Here is a 21,031-nt window from a genome sequence, read left to right as displayed (position 1 = left end):
CTTTGAAAAGAATGATGCAGTCCCTCAGTTTCATTTCTTATTTTCCTGTTTCTTAATTTCATATTTTGATGGACTCTAAAAATATTTTACGTAGGTGACAGATAAACTGGGTATCTGATCTTGGAAGACACTGTATCCCTCCTGTGGAGCTCCCTAAATTAATTGGACCCTAAATACCTTACAGGAGGCACTGAGTAACACACAGGATTGGGACCTAAATCTTAGTGTCCTTACTCCATGTTTTCCCTCTTCTTGCTGTTTAACATGAAGGAACGTCAGTGAAGGGTAGCATTTTCTATCTAGGTTTTCACAGAGCCCTCAGTCACCATAGTACCCGAGCATCTCACAAACACAATAAATTATACTAGCAACACTCCCGCGAAGTAGGGAAATGTTATAACCATTTTATTTGTGAGGAGCTGAGGTACAGAGAGAGTTAATGACTCGCTCAAGAACAAATATGCAGTGGTGATTTAGCTGTGTTGGTCCCAGGATATTAGAGAGAGAAGGTGGTTGAGGTAATATCTTTTATTGGACCAACTTCTATTGGTTACAGATACAAGCTTGTGAGATTAAACAGAGCTGAAGAAGAGGTAGGCAGTTGAGTTAAACATGCCAGCTGATTTCTACCACCAATAAATAAAGGCTCTTTTCAGCTGAAGCAAACTTGATACAAATGAACTATAAAATAATGAGCCATTTCAGAGGTTTTCATTCTCTAGGCCAGTGATGCACAAACTTTTCTCCAGTTGTGCCCCTCTTGCCATTTACAGAATTTGTCAAGCTTCCCCCTCCCCCTGTTCCTTGTAATCTGAAGTAATCTCTTACTTGTGAGCTGGGCAGCCAGAGAGCAGCAGCTGCTGGCCGGGGCATTGCCAACCTTACTCTGCTCTGCTGCGGCTGCCTTCAGAGCTGGGCAGCTGGAGCATGGCAGCTACTGGCCAGGGCATTCATGTTTGCAGTGTGGGAGGAGTATTTTTTCAATCCCATTCCTGCTCCGCCCTGCAATACCCACTCGGGTTTTTATCCTGCTACCGCTATTATGGCAGCAGGTCCTGCAGGACCCATGGGATCCCAGTTTCCTTGCACCCCCCCGCAGAGAGGGACGGGGAGTGTGCCCTCCAGTTTGTGCACCTCTGCTCTAGGCAATGTAAGGGAAATGTGTTCATATGAGATGTCTCGTGAAGAAAACATATTTTAATCAAACTCTGATATTTTAAATACAAAACATGAGTAAACAATATTAAAGGTGAGTGATCCTTTATCCCACAAGAAAATTCTATTTTTCAGGTAACTGATGCCATCAAATGCCAAGGAATTGTGTGAGCAGTAATAGGCAAACTCAAAAACTTTGGACATTCAGCATCGATAAGCACCCAAAAACATGCATACTTAATTGAAATTTATCGAAACTATCTGAAGTCTCTCGTTTTTATTATTTATTTATCATGGTGTCTAGGAGCCCCAGTTCTAGACCAGTACCCCATTGTACTACTGGTTGTACAAACACAAAACCAAAGGACAGTCCTTGTCCTAACCCTGGTACCAGACAAGAGTCAACAGGTGGGTATAGACTGATAGGGGAGTACAAGTAAACAATGAGATAATACTGGTCAGCATGATAGGCTGTGGTCTCTGCACACGAAGAGCTTAACTGTTGTCAAGTATTTTGTAGGTATCACAGAAAAGGAAATGAGATTTTGGCACTTCCGACTCCAGGAACAGAAGTGCGGAAGCATGTGAAAATAATTAAAAACAAAAGAGTTAACTAACGTTTTTGAATCTCAGAAAATGTACTCTGAGTTTAGTTTGAATTGAGGGCAAATTGCTTCTGTGGATCTTATTTTATTCTTAAAAAGAACAGGAGTACTTGTGGCACCTTAGAGACTAACAAATTTATTAGAGCATAAGCTTTCGTGGGCTACAACCCACTTCTTAGGATACAGACTAACACGGCTGCTACCCTGAAACCTGTCATTATTTTATTCTTGTGTACCCATCCCCCATAGTGACTGGGTCATTTTGACAGTCATTCTGTGTTTAGTATCTGGCTATTTAAACTCTGAAATTAGGAACAGAATAAGCCACCATGTAGGTAGGTGACACTGTTTGACGGTCAAATTTGATCCTTAAATTTATACCTGGGAGAGGTCAAACTCTGCAATGTTAGATTAATGCTATGCATCCTGTTGGATTGATTATTGAACATCCTATCTTTGCTAGCCTGCTTTGAATAATTTGCCTACTAGGAGCATTATCATCCTGTACTGAAGTGAGTAGGAGATGATTTCATGGAAGGCTATGACCTTATTTTATAACAGTTCAAAATGATAATAAAGTTTAAATGATTATTTTTATTCTTCTAAAATAGAAAGTAACTAACTTATGTGAAAAGAACATGGATCATCATGACTTTCTTGTAGAAAATCTATAGTCTACAGATGCTGCTATATCCTTAGTTATACAATACAATGACTTTGTGATGGTGGCTTTATCTAAGGTAAACTGTATTTTGTTTGGTAAGTAAAAAGAAAAAAAATGAATACAAGCTTTCATTTTGAATTGAATTGAGTAGATTGAGATCAATCTGCCGCTTAATCCATTTTTGAGTGACTCATCAGGGAAGGATTTTATGAGGGGCGGGAGAAGAGAGAGAGAGAGAAATATCACTGAAAAATACACCAATCTGTATTTCATTCATAAAATTCATGACAAAATAATTGTGTTGGGATTCTTGCCTGATGCTGCTATCCTATTGGGCCAGATTGCGAAACCCTTACTCACACTGACCTCAGTCACAAGTAGTCTCATTAATGCTTAAAGGTCTACTTGTGGTGTAAGGTATTAGACCTTTTGAGCCAGGGTGGCAAAAGCTAGCTCTTCATAAATATTGGGTGAAATGCTTGCTCTAATGACGTCTATGGGAGCTTTGCTATTGACTTCCAGGGGGCCAGGATTTCAACCATTGTTTCTGCTTCTGAGCTCTGGGGCTTAGCTCTGAAAGGGATTTCTCATGTAAAGTGAGACCTTCATCTAACCCTTTGTCTGTGTAACATTCTGTCATTTACTTTTTTTTGCTGATCATTATTAATAACAATTGTGAAAACAATTAATCTTGTATCTGAAGCCATTTTAGTTATGGAAATTTAATTCTAATATAAAAAGACAATTTAAATTTTAAACCCAAGAGTAGAAATAACTGTAAATACACCTCTACCCCGATATAATGCAAATTCGGATATAACGCGGTAAAGCAGCACTCCGGGGGGCGGGGCTGCGCACTCCGGCAGATCAAAGCAAGTTCGATATAACGCGTTTCACCTATAACGCGGTAAGATTGTTTGGCTCCCGAGGACAGCGTTATATCAGGGTAGAGGTGTAGGTACATCTGGCCAAGCATTTTAGATGACTATCCTATATATAATTTCTGTACAAAACATTAATTACAAACATAGGGGGACATTGTCACTTACATTCTACCCTGGCAAGGAGCTGTGCTTTGTTGCACTGCTCTAGGACCAGCCCAGGGAAGCAAATTGGGATTCAAAGAGCCATATTTTTGCCTCCTGGCTTCCTTAATGGTCGGGGGAGGAAGTAAATGGTTCTGGGTGCATACCTGGTGTAGCATATGTCACTCAGTGTACTGGCACAGATGTATTGGCTGTTGTGTTGGTTGGGAGACAGCTTCACACAGTCCCTGTCCTCCTACCTTCACAGAGTGAGGAGGGAGAAGCTTCGCTTCTGTTCCCATCATGCAATCTGTGGTACAGGTAGCTCACACAGGAGAGTAGGGAGGTGCCTTATTCCCCCTTACTCCTTTGTGCCTACGGTTATTAGCAATCTGGCTAATAATTGAAATTGCTAATGAACAAGAACTTTGTATATTTCTTTTTACACATTTGTAACAAACAATTATACACTGAAGGCCAGATTGTGGCCTGAGTTGCATGTCCATGAAGGGACATAAGGAGGAATAAGAACTTGGGTCCTAGTGAGTAAAGGGTTGTGGTACACCTTCTACTTCACCATCCTTTAAGCATATGGGTAAGGATGGGGGAACTCATAGACTCATAGACTTTAAGGTCAGAAGGGACCATTATGATCATCTGGTCTGACCCCCTGCATGCTGCAGGCCATAAAACCGTCCCTACCCCTTCCCTAGACTCTGCTGTTGAAGTCCCCAATCCTGTTTTTAGTGACTTCAATCGGCAGAGACCCTCCTGCTAGAGATCCCTGCCACATGCTGCGGAGGAAGGCGAAAAACCTCCAGAGGCTCAGCCAATCTGCCCTGGAGGAAAATTCCTTCCCGACCCCAAATATGGCGATCAGTAAGACCCCGAGCATATAGGCAAGAGTCTCCAGCCTGACCCCTGTTAGCCATTATACTATTTACGTACCATTGCTTGGTTTTCCTTGACTACTATGTTTTACCATTAAACCATTCCCTCCATAAACTTATCTAACTTAATCTTAAAACCAGACAGGTCCGTCGCCCCCACCGTTTCCCTCGGAAGGCCGTTCCAATATTTCACCCCTCTGACGGTCAGAAACCTTCGTCTAATTTCAAGCCTGAACTTCCCCACGGCCAGTTTATATCCATTCGTTCTTGTATCCACATTAGTACTAAGCTGGAATAATTCTTCTCCCTCCCTTGTATTAATCCCTCTAATATATTTAAAGATAGCAATCATATCCCCCCTCAGCCTTTGCTTTGTCAGACTAAACAACCCAAGCTCCTCTAGTCTCCTTTCATACGACAGGTTTTCCATTCCTCTGATCATCCTAGTGGGCCTTCTCTGCACCCGTTCCAGTTTGAGTTCATCTTTTTTAAACATGGGAGACCAGAACTGCACACAGTACTCCAAATGAGGTCTCACCAGCGCCTTGTACAACGGAAGCAGGACCTCCTTATCCCTACTAGATATACCTCGCCTAATGCATCCCAAGACCGCATTGGCTTTTTTCACCGCCACGTCACATTGTCGACTCATAGTCATCCTGCAGTCTACAAGGACCCCTAGGTCCTTCTCCTCTTCCGTTACTTCTAACCAATGCGTCCCCATCTTGTAACTAAAATTGTTATTAGTCATCCCCAAATGCATCACCTTACACTTTTCACTATTAAATTTCATCCTATTTTCTTGGCTTTTCTCCATCCTTTCTCCCTCATCATATTCCAGTCGACACAAAACTTATTGGTAAAGGCCAGGGGCAGATTACTGTTCCCATACCTTCATGGCCACGCAGCTCAGGCCACCATCTGACCTTTAGTGTACAGCTGTTTGTCATTGTAACAGGTTGTGCTCACCACCATAGCGCCTCCTGCTGTTTGCTCCAGGAATTAGTCTGTCCATCAGCAAGGCATCCTCCTCTTGGGGTGTCTCACTCTCCGTCGCTGCTTCTCCATCATCTCTGCTGTCTGTGGGGATCCGTGTCACTTCCGGACCGTGGCGTCCTCTTCAGGGCACAGCCCTCCGGCTGTGCCCCAGCTCCATTGTCTCCCCCCTTCCGGGGGAACCGGCAGTCCTTCGCCCAGCCTCTCGCCACAGTGGTGAACTGCAGCCCCTAAAGGCCCTACTCATTTCAGTTTAGGCAGCCGGTTTAGTTTTTAGCCGACTTTAGTTTTCCTGTCAGGTGAGTGATAGTTACTGGAGCTAATGGTGCTTGGCAGTAACTTGGTACTTGACTTTTCCAAAAGTCCATGTACTGTGTTTTATTCATGAATCTTTGTTCATTTGGGACTATTAGCTTTCCATAGGTGAGCACCTATACCTAAAAGAACATAAAAAAGGGAAAAGTTAACAAGTGACCATTAAATAGCACAATAAAGGGTAATGAGGTATGTTCACCTGTGATAAAAACACAGTAGGAGGTACATAAAAGGAAAATAGTTTAAACTACCTGACACATTAGTAGGAAGCAGTAAAATACCTACAGGATGAAAGTTCAGAGGTATCTGAACTTGTTGCAACTTGGAATCCATTCCTTCCATTTTAAGTTATCACATAATGTTATGTGAGTGACTATGACCTAATTTCAACAGATACATAACACATTTAAATTGTTTTGCCCCTAATATGTAGCAATGAACCAAGTAGAATAGCATCTAACTGCAGATATAATTGTAAGTAGCTTATAATTAGAGCGGAGAGAATAATTTGCAAGAAATGATTTATTTGATGCACTTAGCCCCTTTTTCTGCTTGCCAGATCACTATTGCCTTAGATTTATGTGTTGTTCAAAATAATTCATAACTTTTTAACTTTTTTTCGTTTTGTATTGTTTGCTATAACACAAAAGGAAGCTCACTTCTTCTATTCCTGATGGGCCTGATTCTGCCAAGATACTCATAGTGATTAGTATCTTAATTTCCCTTAAAATTAATTCCATTACTCTTAGTTATGCACTCATGTTCTATATTAAGCAATTACTCTCCACCTTGGTAACTTGCCAGCAAGTAAAAGTAGTATGGCTTGGATGAATGGACTATAAGGTGGATAGAAAGCTGGCTAGATCATCGGGCTCAATGGGTAGTGATCAATGGCTCCATGTGTAGTTGGCAGCCGGTATCAAGCGGAGTGCCCCAAGGGTCGGTCCTGGTGCCGATTTTGTTCAATAACTTCATTAATGATTTGGAGGATGGCATGGACTGCACCCTCAGCAAGTTTGCAGATGACACTAAATTGGGAGGAGTGGTAGATACGCTGGAGGGTAGGGATAGGATACAGAGAGAACCTAGACAAATTAGAGGATTGGGACAAAAGAAATCTGATGAGGTTCAGCAAGGACAAGTGCAGAGTCCTGCACTTAGGACAGAAGACTCCCATGCACTGCTACAGACTAGGGACCGAATGGCTAGGCAGCAGTTCTGCAGAAAAGGATCTAGGGGTTACAGTGGACGAGAAGCTGGATATAAGTCAACAGTGTGCCCTTGTTGCCAAGAAGGCTAATGGCATTTTGGGCAGTATACGTAGGGACATTGCCAGCAGATCGAGGGACGTGATCATTCCCCTTTATTTGATATTGGTGAGGCCTCACCTGGAGTACTGTGTCCAGCGTTGGGCCCCACACTACAAGAAGGATGTGGAAAAATTGGAAAGAGTCCAGCAGAGAGCAACAAAAATGATTAGGGGGCTGGAGCACATGACTTAAGAGGAGAGGCTGCGGGAACTGGGATTGTTTAGTCTGCAGAAGAGAAGAATGAGTGGGGAGGTGATAGCTGCTTTCAACTACCTGAAAGGGGGTTCCAAAGAGGATGGATCTAGACTATTCTCAGTGGTACCAGATGACAGAACAAGGAGTAATGGTCTCAAGTTGCAGTGGGAGGTTTAGGTTGGATATTAGGAAAAACTTTTTCACTAGGAGGGTGGTGAAGCACTGGAATGGGTTACCTAGGGAGGTGGTGGAATCTCTTTTCTTAGAGGTTTTTAAGGTCAGGCTTGACAAAATCCTGGCTGGGAGGATTTAGTTGGGGATTGGTCCTGCTTTGAGCAGGGGGTTGGACTAGATGACCTCCTGAGGTCCCTTCCAACCCTGATATTCTATGATTCTATTATTCTATGATATTTAAACCTTTGATGGAGACTGTAATGTTTCCTTCCCTCCTCAGCTGTAACTTAATGAAACTATGTATATTTATCTTTTTTCATCTTTTCTCACAAATCCTTCTTGTCAGGTCATGATCATTTCTGTCCCTCTTCCCAGAACTCTTTCTCTTGTTAGTACTTGTTTTTACTGAGGTGCCTAAAACTAAATACAATTATCCACATACAGTCAAATCACATGCATAGTGGGTTGTAATCTCCTTGTTTTATGAGGCCTTTGCACATGCGACTTAGCTTGTTGGGAATTTTGTTGATGAAATGTTTTTCATTGGAGAATGGGTCTTTGTCAAAACCAAAACTTTTGATAGTAAAGAGTTGGTTTTGATTAATTTTTTTACTTCGAAAACTTCTGGGGAAAAAAAGCTTTGAAATTGTCAAAATGTTGTGTCTAAATTAAATGTCTAAATGAAAAAAAATATTTTTTCCAGTTCTAAACAACTTCTTGTTTCGAAATGTAAGCTAATTATAGTAATAAAATTAAAACAAAAAATTATCTAAACAAAATATTTTGCTTCACCTGACCTGAGCCATTTCTTTTTGTTCATGAAAATTTGAGATTTTGACTTTGTCCTACTTTGAGATGGACATATTTTTTTAGGTCTCCTAAATTTATTTCCCACCCAGTACTAGTATGCAAATCAAATACTTTGGCCTTATATGCAGCAATGTCACATGGTAGACTCATGTCTAGTTTGCTGTCTGTCACCGGTAGCTCTCTTTCAATGTTACTTCTTCCTGAATACTGATGTTCTCCCTCCCATTGAGTATTTGTATTTCAAATGATTTCTACCGACATATTAGACTGTCCATATTTCTAATCTCTCCAGGCAGCACCACCTCTCCCCAGTTGTGGATATATTTCCCTTCATCATTAACCTTTTTTTTATGGTCTGTTAGCCAGTTTTGAATCCACATGTTAGTGTTCCTGTCCAAACCGATTTGAATTAATTTTTAAATTAATATTTCTTGAGACAATTTCAGATTCAACAGGCAGAACAGTGCCAGGGAAAAGGGTCAGATGGAGTAATACTTAGCCAGGGCTGCCACCTCCCTGCCCCTTCTGTTATGTCCCAATCATCCCCAGTAGTCCCCAGGCAGCCCATCCTGCACCAGCACTGGGACTGCGTAAGGAAGGAATTCCAGGAAACATCTAGCCTGGGAAAAGACTTCAGCTGGCAGGAGCAGCTATACAAGCTGCTGCAGCAAGCACTGTTGGACACTGATGATGTAATGAGATTATCCTTTCTACAGTTGTTTCTCTGAACACAATTTCCTCTTTGTTGATTGACTGCTGGCTCCAGTTCCTTCCTGCCCTCTCCCTCAGTCTCTTCACATTAGCCTCATTTTAACTGCCTTCTGTGCTCTCTCCAACTTTCCTATCTATTTTCTTCCGTCACATCCTATTTCTGAGGGCAGGTCTACACTGCATCGGTGCTGCTGTAGCATTTCAGTGAAGATGCTAGTACACCGGTGGTGGGGAACCTGCGGCTCGCAGGCTGCATGCAGCCTGTCAGGATAATCCGCTTGCGGGCCGCCAGACAGTTTGTTTACATTTGCATGGCTGTCTACAGCTCCCAGTGGCTGTGGTTTTCCATTCCCTGCCAATGGGAGCTGCGGGAAGTGGCACGGGCCACTCCGACATAGTGCTGTTTACACCGGGGTTTAGGTCAGTATAATTGTGTCAGAGGTGTGGATTTTTCACACCCCTTAGTGACATAGTTTTACCAATGTAAGTTTATAGCGTAGACCTCACCTCACTGTCTCCTTTTTTTCCTTTCAGCTAAAGCATTCCTGCCTTCCCGCTTCACTCACACTGCATTTTATAATACATTTTGTATATAAAAAAAATTAAAATTCAAACCTGCAAAAATATTTTAAAAATGTGTGGCAACTAGCAGGCCATTTGGAAACCATCATTCCAGTCACTCTGCTTATATGTTCTATCCCTTCCTCCCATCCTATGTGTGACTTGTCTATTTAGATTGTGAATTCTCCAGATCAGGGACTAACTCTTGCAGTAGAGTGCATAGCACTATGGGTTCCTGATACTGGGTGGGCCTCTAGGCACTTTTGGAATACCGATAGTTACTACTGCTACTAACAAAACACAGGACCAGACTGTGGCTTCAAGCCGCTGTCTGTAGTGTGCAGGATACAGGGCATGTTGTTGTGAGAGTGCCATGAAGAGCTGGTATCTCTGCCAACCTTTGCAAGTTCTTCTCTGTACTGTCCAGGAGACTGGTGCTGCTGGTAGCACTAGTCCAGAGCAGTCCTTGCATTCTGGGAGAGCAAAGGTTGTGATTGTGGCTGATCCATACATGGCGGTGTACAAAAGTGGTGGTGATGGGGTGGGTGTAAAGTTTATTGCATATACAGACAGAGCTTGCAACAATCTGGCTAAGGATATCAAATATTTGCTAAAATGCAAATAGGTAACATTTTACTGCATTCCTTTCAGCAGCTAATTTTGTAAAACTATGCAAAAAGCAATCAAGTTTGCTAGGAGCAGTACTAAAGCATGATGGTTTTATACAGCTCTATATATCCACTATTCCCTTTTTTGGGGCGGGGAGAGAAGGGGTATTTATGCTGTTGCTCTGTTCCTAAGATGACTCAATTGATTATTTTAAAAATAGCTTTTTAAAATTCTGAGCTCATGCTTCTAGTTAGCATTCAGCTCTTTTATGCAGCGTGTGAATTACAGAAGATAAGAATCCATAAACATTTAATTCAAAACACTAAGATGAACCTATTTTCCAGAGCACAGGGAGGATAAGCCAATAAAAACCTGAGTAAAACCAAAATATTGTTCCACTGAGGATAGTTTATAACCAACCAGAATATTCTGCTGACTAACCACAGGGCCAGGGCTGTCAAACTCTTCCCAAACACTTTCAGTCCTGCCATTTTCTGAATGGCTGCTGAGTAAATCACAAACAATAAGCAAGAACAGTAAAGCACCACAGCTCTTCCTGCTAACTGTAGTGAATAGACAAAAGACAAGTCTGTAGGATGTCACTTTATATCCACTGTTTGGACAACAGTCAATTAGACTTTACAGTGCAAAGCAATACAGAGGCTCTACTGCTCTGGATACCAAGCCGAGCAGGTGATTATTTTTACTGGTAGGCCATAAAAGCAAAATACTATTATTACAGAATTTTTGTCCTGTTTCTTTCAAATCTTGGCTGCATTATTATTTCACAGCAGCTGCAGAGATAACATGTATCAACACTGTAGGAAGAGGCACACATTACCTGCAAGGCAGTTGTTGATTGGGTATTTTCATTATAAACGCCACAATGCTCAGGGTTTTTAAACCTTGGCTGTTTCAGAATGGTTGTCAGCTGGTGTGACATTTCATTTATTTGATCACATTTAGATTTTTTTTAGAAATAGTTTTAAAAAATATAATCTTTTTTGTACATGTGAATGGGAAAGTAATTTTAACCTGGGTATATTTTCAGTAATGAAATAGCTCAGATGTTTACATTTGTCTGACAGATGCAGTGTTTTTATAATGTGAAATCCCGGGCTCCTTGAACAGAGTGCAGCCTCATCTGACAACTTCATCATAATGTCAATGGCAAAATTTATTACAAGACAATTCTGACTTACATCAGTAAAGGGGCAGTGGTGACTGGGGGGGGGAATAATCTCCATAAATAGGTATTGTGGATAGGTGCCATCCCAGAGTGCCCTCTCATGGCCTGAGATAGACCTGCGGGGACCCTGCCCTCAGTTCCCTCTTAGTTCCTTGTAATGGCTTACTCTCAGGCTGAAATACTTAAAACAAGATTCCCCTTTTGTGGAATCTCATTTATTTAGTCTTTTTTCAAAACAGGCTCTTTTACTCCGCAGGCCCCACCCTTCTCCTTTGTTTAGGAGTCCCGCAGCCCTCCTTCGTGTGCCTGAATCAGGGGCAATGGATTCTTCCTGAAAGTGTGGGGGGAGGGCATGAGGACCTGCCCCCTCTGTGGCCCCACCCTTGCCCTGCCTCTTCCCCTGAGGCCCTGCCCCCCGGCCAAGAAGGAACCTGGAGCTAGGCTGGGAAGCCCGGGCCCTTCCACCTGCCTTTGATTTTGAGCATGCTCCTTTCTGACACTATTCCTTATCATTCAGGCAGAGCCTGCAGAACATTTTCTTTGCTAGGTAATTCTGCAACCAGGATTGGGCCAGAAGGCTTTTCTCATAAAGATTTTTCATAGCTTTTTCCTCATGTACTTCTGTGGGTTGTGAGCCATAATTTAGCACCTTATATTTCAAGTGGTTTTGAAAAATCATGTTTAGTCAGTGAGGAGATAATAAAACTAAATGGGGTGTAACAATCAGGGTTCAGACACCCCAAGGGGAAAATGAGGTTCAGACTCTCCCCCAAAGAATAAGAATAGAATCAACTGGTTGTATACAATGTTATTGTGTGTAAATATATGCCAATTAAGATCTTTTATGGAAGTGTGTAATGTTCTGAAGTTAATGGTCATTAGGAGAGATGTATACAAGTTATGGTTATGAATGGATGCATGTACAGCTTTGTAGAACATTGTAATTGTCATCAGGGTGCAACCACAGCATCCCCTCACAGTAGTGTGGGGACGCAATCAGGCAGGGAGAGGCACCTCCCAGGCTAGTTTTTTATGTGAAACTAACTCCAATCACCTAGCCTTGTACAGGGAAAGAAAATGGTGGACCATTAAAGTTAATGGAAAGGCATTGAAACTGAAAAGAAAACCCCAGTCTTGGAAAACTAAGAAGAAGGGACTTTTCCTAACTCTGTGGCCATGTCTACATTTACCAGGGATCGAGGCTGCTGTGATTGATGCAGTGGTTGTCGATTTAGCAGGTCTAGTGAAGACTGCAGAGGGCTCTCGGGGTCGACTCCAGTACTCCATCGGAATGAGAAGATTAATGTAAGTCGATGAGAGACACTCTCCTGTTGACGCAGCATGATGTAGACACTGCAGTAAGTCGACCTAAGCTACATCGACTCCAGCTATGTTATTCATGTAGCCGGAGTAGTGTAACTTAGGTCGACTTATCCCGGTATTGTAGACAAGACCTGTGTAACCATGAATTACTATAGTCTGACAAAGACAAAAATCCTGCAAATCCTGGTAAAAGGGAAGAGGTTGAAGTAAAGGCTATCCAGGAACCAAAGGCCAGCATCTAAGTAGGGTGCTGTCTGCAAAACACTGGCTCCCCTGTATGACAGAGGGCATGCTGGGAAACTGTTCAAAGGCAATAGGTAACTTGTATTAGAAAAGGGAATTTAGTTCATACAGAATTGCAAAGTCTAAGGTTGTGTCTTTGTTTATTTTCTGTGTAACTTGAATGTTCCCACTTTTTCTTACTATTTCATCTTTGAATCTGTGATTTTTCTGTTAAATCTTTTTGTTTATTTTTACCTTAAGGAGGTCTCTGTTGTGCAGTCTGGGTGCAGTGGGTGGCCCCAAGTGGACTGATAACTGGCGGCAGGTTTCATTCCTTTGGAGATGATGAACCAGAAAGGAAAAGTCCATGTGTCTGGTAGTTAAGAACTCAGTGGTGGATTTGCAGAAACTCAGGACCAGAAGGGCTGTTGGGATCACCCTGCAAGGGGTAAGGATGGCTGCCAGGGTGAGACCTTTATGCTTGTAGGCTGGCTACCGGTGTCACAGCTCTGATCTGTAGCAGCACAGTATTAAGGCACCCCAAGTTACAAGGCTGTTGATAACCTAACCCCTTACTGGTCTGAATGATCCTCAAAATGTCAGAGGGTGTATTACAGGAAATTTAGGGCCCGACCGTTGCTGGCCTTTCCAAAAGTGTGCAAAGGACAGGAGGGTCCAAAGAGTGTCATCCCACTTGTGCATCTGAACTGTAGCCACAATTGTAGTTTCTGAACTTTTTTCAGTGCAGGGATTCCTCCCTGCTAAACTCCTGCAATGTGAACCATCCCAAACGTGGTGGGGAGGAGGTAGTGCAATTGCCTAATCATGTCCCTTCTCCCCTGTACTAGCCAATAAAGTTGCCTGATCAGAGAAGGGATCACATGCTGCACTGCGTGAAACGATGGACACCCTCGCCTACATTCCAAGGAGCTCCTTGTTTGAAAGGTCCTATGGAATTTAATTAGATATAATTTTTTCTGCAGCATTTGAGGTTCATCCTCTAGAATTTAATAGAAAATATATCCCTGCTATAGAATTCTATGGAAAGTTTTAAGAATCTATACAAAGTTGGGTTGCCAACTCTGACTGAAGCTATTCTGGGAGATTTTTTCCCCCCCAACATGATGTGATGTCATTTTCTTAAAATATCCTATTAAAATCTCCCAGATTGCCTTCAATATTCACCAGGAGACTGATGCCGATTCCGGGAGACTCCAAGCCAATCCTGGAGGGTTGGCAACCCTAAAAAGAGAATCATATTAATTTTCTATGTAGTACTATAGATTCGATCTCTGTTACACAATGGAGATGCAATGCTTCCATAGGTCCTATGTGGTCCTGTATTGCCCACAGCATAAACCAGGCACTATTCATCTTATACAATGCAAGCCCTAAGAAGCCTTAGAGAGTAATGAGCTCTCTATTATTACCTCTTGGTTAAATGACAGAAGAGTAGCCCAGAGTTGCTTAAGAACTGTAGATGGGCAGGGACTTTACTGGGAAGAGAGCTCTCTGCCAGCATCTGTTGGAGGGCAAAGGGAATTGACTGAATGGGCCAGACCTCATCTGCATTTTAGTTATGTGACAGTCTGGGGCATTTTGGTTAAAGTACAGTTAAATTTTGAGTTTGGGGGTAATAAAATGCTATCAATCTTGTTGGGAAATAGAAGGATAAGACATTGACATTGAATGTGCCTGGTGTTACCCTGCCTGTGAATACAGTCATGTACAGTTGCATAAAGGAGTCTAGACAGACCTGAGATGGAGAGCAAAAGGGAAAGCCTACCTAGTTTCTTCTGGGAGCACCTTTCTGATGGTGAGAACTTTGTAAAAAGTCCTAGATACCACTGATCTCTATCTAAAGAACAATGGCACTCGGTGACATTTTTAGTAAGGCATGCAATAACTTTTTAGATGACAGATACGATTTTGTTTTCTAACCTACCCATAGTGATTCATAAACCAAATACTTTCATTTTGACAAATCCTGGTTGTCAAATACAGTGAAAGCTGAGAATGTATAAATATGTGATTATCTAATGTTTCTACTGAAATAAAAAATCCATCCTTCTATCTTTTTTTAAAGAATCTCCTCAATGACTAAGTCAGAGAAATCTGGTAAGCTGTCCAGATTCCGAAGTGGTCCCTTTTTGATGGTCAGTAAAGCCAAGTTGGTCAGGTGTTTGCCTCCATGCTTCTTGCGTGTGAATGTCTTAATGTGCTTTAAAGTTGAAAAAGACCTTTTCGTGTGGCCATAGAGTAGGGAATAGTGGACCAGTGCCTTGTGGTTGGAGGAGACAGAAGATCCTGAGGAGGGACTGCAGTGACTTCTGCATGACTGCAAAGCGACGAGACTGAGCTCTGCAGAGTCAGTGGAGTCCCAGCAACTAAGCGGGGTAGGAACTAGCCCAGGGGAACCAGACCTTGAGCCGGCTGTGCTGCTGGAAAGTGAGGCAGCCTGGCTCAGTGGCTTTCCCCCCTGACCCAGTGGCAGAACTGCCCAGCACTGATAGGGCCCCGATAGGTCCCCCAACCTCCCCTAGAAACTCTGTCTGGGCCAAGAGGCCTGCACCTTATAGACTGTTACTTACTGTCTGCCCCATCCAGAAAGCTGGGGCTACAGGGAGTTTGTGCTCTGCCCTGCCCAGAGGGCTAGAGCACCCCCTATAGATGGGTACTTGCCACCTGTGCTCGCCAGGAGGCTGTGAACTAACAGACTGTTTGGGCTCTGCCCCGCCCAGAACCATAGCTTCCCCCAATAGACTGTTTTTCCCATCTGCCTGTAATAAGGCAGAGTGGCCTCCCTCTGCCCTCAAGCGTGAGAGACTGCTCTTGTGGAGAAAACGAATAAGGAAGTGTTGCTTATTCTTTCACATATAACAAGAACCAGGGGTCACTCAATGAAATTAATAGGCAACAGGTTTAAAAAATCCGAAGGAAGCACTTCTTCACATAACGCAGTCAACCTGTGGAACTTGTTGCCAGGGATGTTGTGAAGGCCAAAACTATAATGGGGTTCAAAAAAGAATTAGATAAGTTCATGAAGGATAGGACCATCAATGGCTATTGCCCAAGATGGTCAGGAATGACACCTCATGCACTGCCTCTGACTGCCAGTAACCGGGAATAGATGACAGGTGATGGATCGTTTGATGATTTCCTGTTTTGTTCATTCCGTCTGAAGCCCCATGGCTTTGCCACTCTTGGCAGACAGGATACTTGGCTAGCTGGACCATTGGTCTGACTCAGTATGGCTATTTTTATATTCTTACTCACAATGAATGTTGGCGTCTATGGGGCTACTTGTGTAGTAAGGAGCTAACTATATGAGTAATGATATCAAATGCTGGTCCTTTACCATGCAGAAACCTAGTTTACTTTCAGTAGGTTCTGTACTCCTCAGGTAGCTCCATTAGAGTCAATTGGACTAGTTATGTAATAAGTACACATCGTGAGTTAAGGCGATACAATTAGGCCTTGAAATGCTTGTGAATGGTGACAGATGTACACTCTGGATATTGAGGACCTGATTCTGATCTCACACCAGGTTTACACCAAAGCATCTCCATTGACCTCAGTGGTTTTACTCCTGATTTAAGACTCTTTTTAGCTAAAAAGCTGGAGCAATACAGGCCACAGCAGTGCAAGCTTCCCCTAGCTACCTCATCAATATGCTTTGACTTTGACCAGACTAATTCAGTCTCCATGCCCCTTCATTCTTCAGCATTTCTAGTGAGACTGTGGACATTTGTCCACTAAGAGCTGGACTGAGGCAACCAATACATCAGATTTATATATGGTGGGAGAGGGAAGGAACGAGAAGTACTCTGGGAAATCATGAAAGAGAAAATTCTTATACATTACTATCTTGTGACTTAGAAATAAATGTCTGTTTGTTGCCAATTCCTTTATATATGCAGCTACCTGTGACACCTACACAGCTAATGCCCAGCAACTAGAACTGTTCTGGATTTTGGTATTTAATTTTTGCCATCCTAATCAGAACTATTTGTATCTTGCTGGGTCTTAGGTAAACACATGAGACAAGGACATTTAGCCTACTAGATGAACAACTTTATGTCAAATGCCCAGTTGCACAACTTTATGCCAAGTGCTCAAACACAGTGAGGGTTCCATGCTAAAAGTGCCCACTGCCCAGCAACTAGAAATCCCATTGTCTACAGATTGGACAAAAAAAAAAAAACACTTAGAGGAAGTCTCCCTAGAAGGAAGTTGCTCACTAATGAGTCTAGTCAGTTCATGGCCAGTTTCTTTTGTTGGGTAGGTGCTATTTATTTACCAGGGCCGGCTCCAGGCCCCAGCGAAGGAAGCAGGTGCTTGGGGCGGCCAATGGAAAGGGGCGGCATGTCCGGGTCTTCGACGGCAATTCGGCGGCGGGTCCCTCAGTCCCTTTTGGAGGGAAGGACCCGCTGCCAAATTGCCGCCGAAGAATGAAGCGGCGCGGTAGAGCTGCCACTGAAATGCCTCCAATCGCGGCTTTATCTTTTTTTTTTTTTTTGCTTCGCCGCTTGGGGTGGCAAAAAAACTGGAGCTGGCCCTGTTACTTACGGTACTTAATGGCAAGTGCATTCAATTCTACATATGTATGGCTTTTTTAGTGATACTCCAGAAAAAGATTTCTGCATGGGGATTTGAGCTGGTGTTGACTTTAAGGAAACCCCAAGAAAATTGAACCCAGCCCTTTTTGCTGCTGTCAGCACTTGGCAGAAGGTTACACTGTATACATAAGAGCCTGATTTTCTAAGGTGTTCCACACTTGTAGTTCCCACTGACTTTAGAGGGAGTTGTGGGCAGGTCTTTAATGGACTAGAAGTTTTCAGAGCTTCAATTTTTCTTCCCTGTATGTAAAAGCCCAATAGAATTTAACAGGACTTAAACTGGCAGGGTTCATAAAAATGAAATGGGGTTCTTTAGACATTAGTCCATTAAAACCTATGGTCTGTAATAGACAATCTTATTTTTATAGAACGTTTAAGCTATGCTATAGATTTTAATAGAGAATGATAAGCCTGCTTATAGAATTCTGATAGGTTGGTTTAAAAATTACCACTCAAGGAAAAGATGGTCTAATCATGTGGATAGTTCTCTGAAAACATCTACTCAGTGTTGAGCACAAATCAAAAAAGCCAACAGACTGTCAGGAATCATTATGAAAGAGATAGTTAATAAGACAGTAAATATCATAATGCCACTATGTAAATCCATGGTACGCCCACACCTGCATGCAGTTCTGGTTATCCCATCTAAAAAAAAGATATATTCGAATTGGAAAAGGTACAGAGAAGGGCAACAAAAATGATTAGGGGTATGGAACAGTTTCCATATGAGGAGAGATTAAAAATCCTAGGACTGTTCAACTTGGAAAAGAGACTACTAAGTGTGGACGATATGATAGAGGTCTATAAAATCATGACTGGTGTGAAGAAAGTGAATAAGCAAGTGTTATTTATCCCTTCACATAACACAAGAACCAGGGGCTACCTGATGAAATTAATAGGCAGCAAGTTTAAAACAAACAAAAGGAAGTGCTTCTTAATACAACGCAGAGTCAACCCGTGGAGCTTGTTGCCAGAGGATGTTGTGAAGGCCAAAAGTATAATAGAGTTAAAAAAGTAATTAGATAAATTCATGGAGGATAGGTCCATCAATAACTGTTAGCCAAGAGATCAGGGATGCAACCCCATGGTCTGTGTGTTCTTAAGCCTGTGACAGCTAGATGTCTGGACAAGAGGGGATGGATCACTCAGTAATTGTCCTGTTTTGTTCATTCCCTCTGAGTGGCATCAGCCACTGTTGGAAGACAGGATACTGGGCTAGGTAGACCATTGATCTGATCAGTATGGCCATTCTTTTGTTCTTATGTAATTCTGTAGAAAGATATTAATTCTTAAATGCGATATGACTTTTATATCGAGCTTCTCAAAAATTGGTATTGAACCCCAGAGCCAAAACGATATAGGTTATCGCCTCACATAAGAGGTATGATGCAGGCCTCTGATTTGCAAAGGTTTATGTAGTAGTTACTCACATGCGTAAATGTTTGTAAAATTATGGAGACAACACAATAATGGACATTTTAATTCTCCCCTTGAAATTATAGGTAATGGATACTTGTATGGTAATTGAGGTAATGAACAGGATTAGACCAGACAGAATTCCTGTAAAAGAATCTCTCTTATTTTTTTATAGATATAGTCTTAATAACCAAATGTTGTTAAAAGTAAAAAGAAAGAATCTGTTTTGGCCATATTAAAAGAACCCATTTAAAATGACAGAGGGGAAACAAAGCAAACAAAAAACCCTGTCTGTTTTCAATGGTATTATATTCCATGTATATTTAATGACTATCTTTTTTATGCTAATTGGTAGTCAGTTTATTGACCTAATTTGGCATCTCTGTCTTACACTAGCACTTTGTGACTAATATGAAACTAATGGCAACATACAGCATTATATGAATTGAAATCAAAACTAAATATTGGGCTAGAGATAAAGACTGTACAGTCTCACTAATCCAACTATGAGAATACTGACAAATTAATTTTCACTTATTTAGAAGTTACACTGTGGTCTTTATAAATTATGTGATAATATTATTATATGCATCTCTGAGATATAATTCGCTGCCTTTGAGCTACCTGACTGTGACCCATAGCTTGCAAATTTATTTTGCCTCTTAAAACGTGCCTAATCAAAACAGGTTAGGTGCTGCTAAGATTACAAAGCTTTAAAAGGTGCTTTACCACCTATTCTGGTTTGGTTGGAAAATTAAATTGTTTATTTTCTAATGGTTTGACTGTAACTGAATAGACCAGATGCAATCTTCCCTTTCCCCAGTCACCACAGACCTCTGATCAGAGTGCCAACAGACAATAACCACAGACTCAGGCATATTCAGCAATATACTTCTCCGAAGGTATTACTTGTGTTGCTGACAGAAACAAAGGTCCCATTCCCTGCCTTTCAGGTGACTAGTCAGCTCTACAGGTCCGTTTCCTCCTCTTCCTGTATCTTCCCCTTTGAATGACAGCTCTATTGCTATGCTCAGCTCCTTCTCCACCTCCTGAGGTAGTTCCATTCTCTTTCCTTCTCTCCCACTCAAGCCCTCCTTTTCTGACTGGCAGGTCAATGACAATTCCTAGCCTCCCCTGTTGTCCTTATCCAGGAGCAGCAGCATAGGAGCCAGCAAACAGAGATGAAAACAGGAGAGTCTGAGTGGAGATGTTGAGTGTTAGAGGAGAAAGGAGGCAAGCCTCTATTCCTTAGGGGCAATGAGTGAGTTCTTGAGAGTTTTTTTGTTGGTTTTGATTGCTTGTTATTTTTTTTCTTTTCCCCCCAGTTTGCAGAGGCTGGTAGGGATCAGGGTTCTGTGAGAAAAGCAGAACGTGTGATCACAAAAGAGCCCTGATTGGGGGTGGGGCTTCCCTAATTAGGAGACCTATAAAGGCAGCTAAGCAGCCAGCCAGTGGCACAGGGGCCAGCAAACAGAGCTGAAAACAAGGGAGTTTGAGTGTGAGTTTGTAAGGGGAATTTGGGGCAGGAGGTATGTGATGGTCTGTTTTTGTTTTGTGTTTGTGTATGTGTGTGGTTCCTTCCTCCCCCGACAGGAACTTAGTCGGGAAGGCTATGACAGATACAGAGGCAGCAGTGGTAGTGACCCAAAGAATGGAAGAGAAAATGAAGATGACTGGATGAGGAAGCAGCAGGATGTACAGTATCTTGGAGTGGGTACCTGAAAAGAGCTTTGTTTATATGAAGTGCTGCTTGATGGATCTTCTCTTCCATCAGCTCTGAGATTTGGAGATGCAGATAGAAACGATGGTTGAGTTTTGAAAGGGATTCAAGCAGATGATGGAGGGAAAGCAAGAGTAGGCTGAAAGGAAACCTCAAGACTTGCAGATGTAAGCTGGACTGGAGAACTGAGAGGGTAATGGAAGCATGTGACTATAAGAACCGGGCAAAGGAAGAGACCGGCTAATGATGGAGAAATAATATTCAGAAACAGGTCTGGTGTGTTGGAAAATGAAGAAGGGATGCAGCAGGCAGTAACAGAAGGTGGGAGGACATGGAATAAGAGAAGCTTGCCTTCTATGATGAGATAACTGGCTCTGTGGATATGGGGAAAGCAGTGGACGTGATATATCTTGACTTTAGCAAACTTTTGTTACAGTCTCCCACAGTATTCTTGCCAGCAAGTTAGAACAGTATGGATTGGATGACTGGACTATAAAGTGGATAGAAAGCTGGATAGATTGT

The 21,031-nt window shown here is 42.3% G+C and overlaps 1 long non-coding RNA gene across 3 annotated transcripts in view; it reads right to left on the bottom strand.

Annotated features, from left to right (window-relative positions):
- Nucleotides 1-513: 513 nt before the first annotated feature.
- The window catches only part of LOC135980816 (uncharacterized), a 35,152-nt gene continuing 14,634 nt past the window's right edge, over nucleotides 514-21,031 (bottom strand). For 2 of the 3 annotated variants that reach the window (XR_010597716.1, XR_010597717.1), the window contains one exon: nucleotides 514-5,772. This is a non-coding gene — a long non-coding RNA (uncharacterized LOC135980816). Of the gene's footprint in view, nucleotides 5,773-13,009; nucleotides 13,997-21,031 lie in introns of all 3 variants that reach the window. The other variant, XR_010597718.1, reaches the window with a different exon arrangement.

Source organism: Chrysemys picta, chromosome 1 (assembly GCF_011386835.1).
Source record: "Chrysemys picta bellii isolate R12L10 chromosome 1, ASM1138683v2, whole genome shotgun sequence".
Lineage (NCBI taxonomy): Eukaryota > Metazoa > Chordata > Testudines > Emydidae > Chrysemys > Chrysemys picta.
This window is presented reverse-complemented; position numbering and strand designations above follow the sequence as displayed.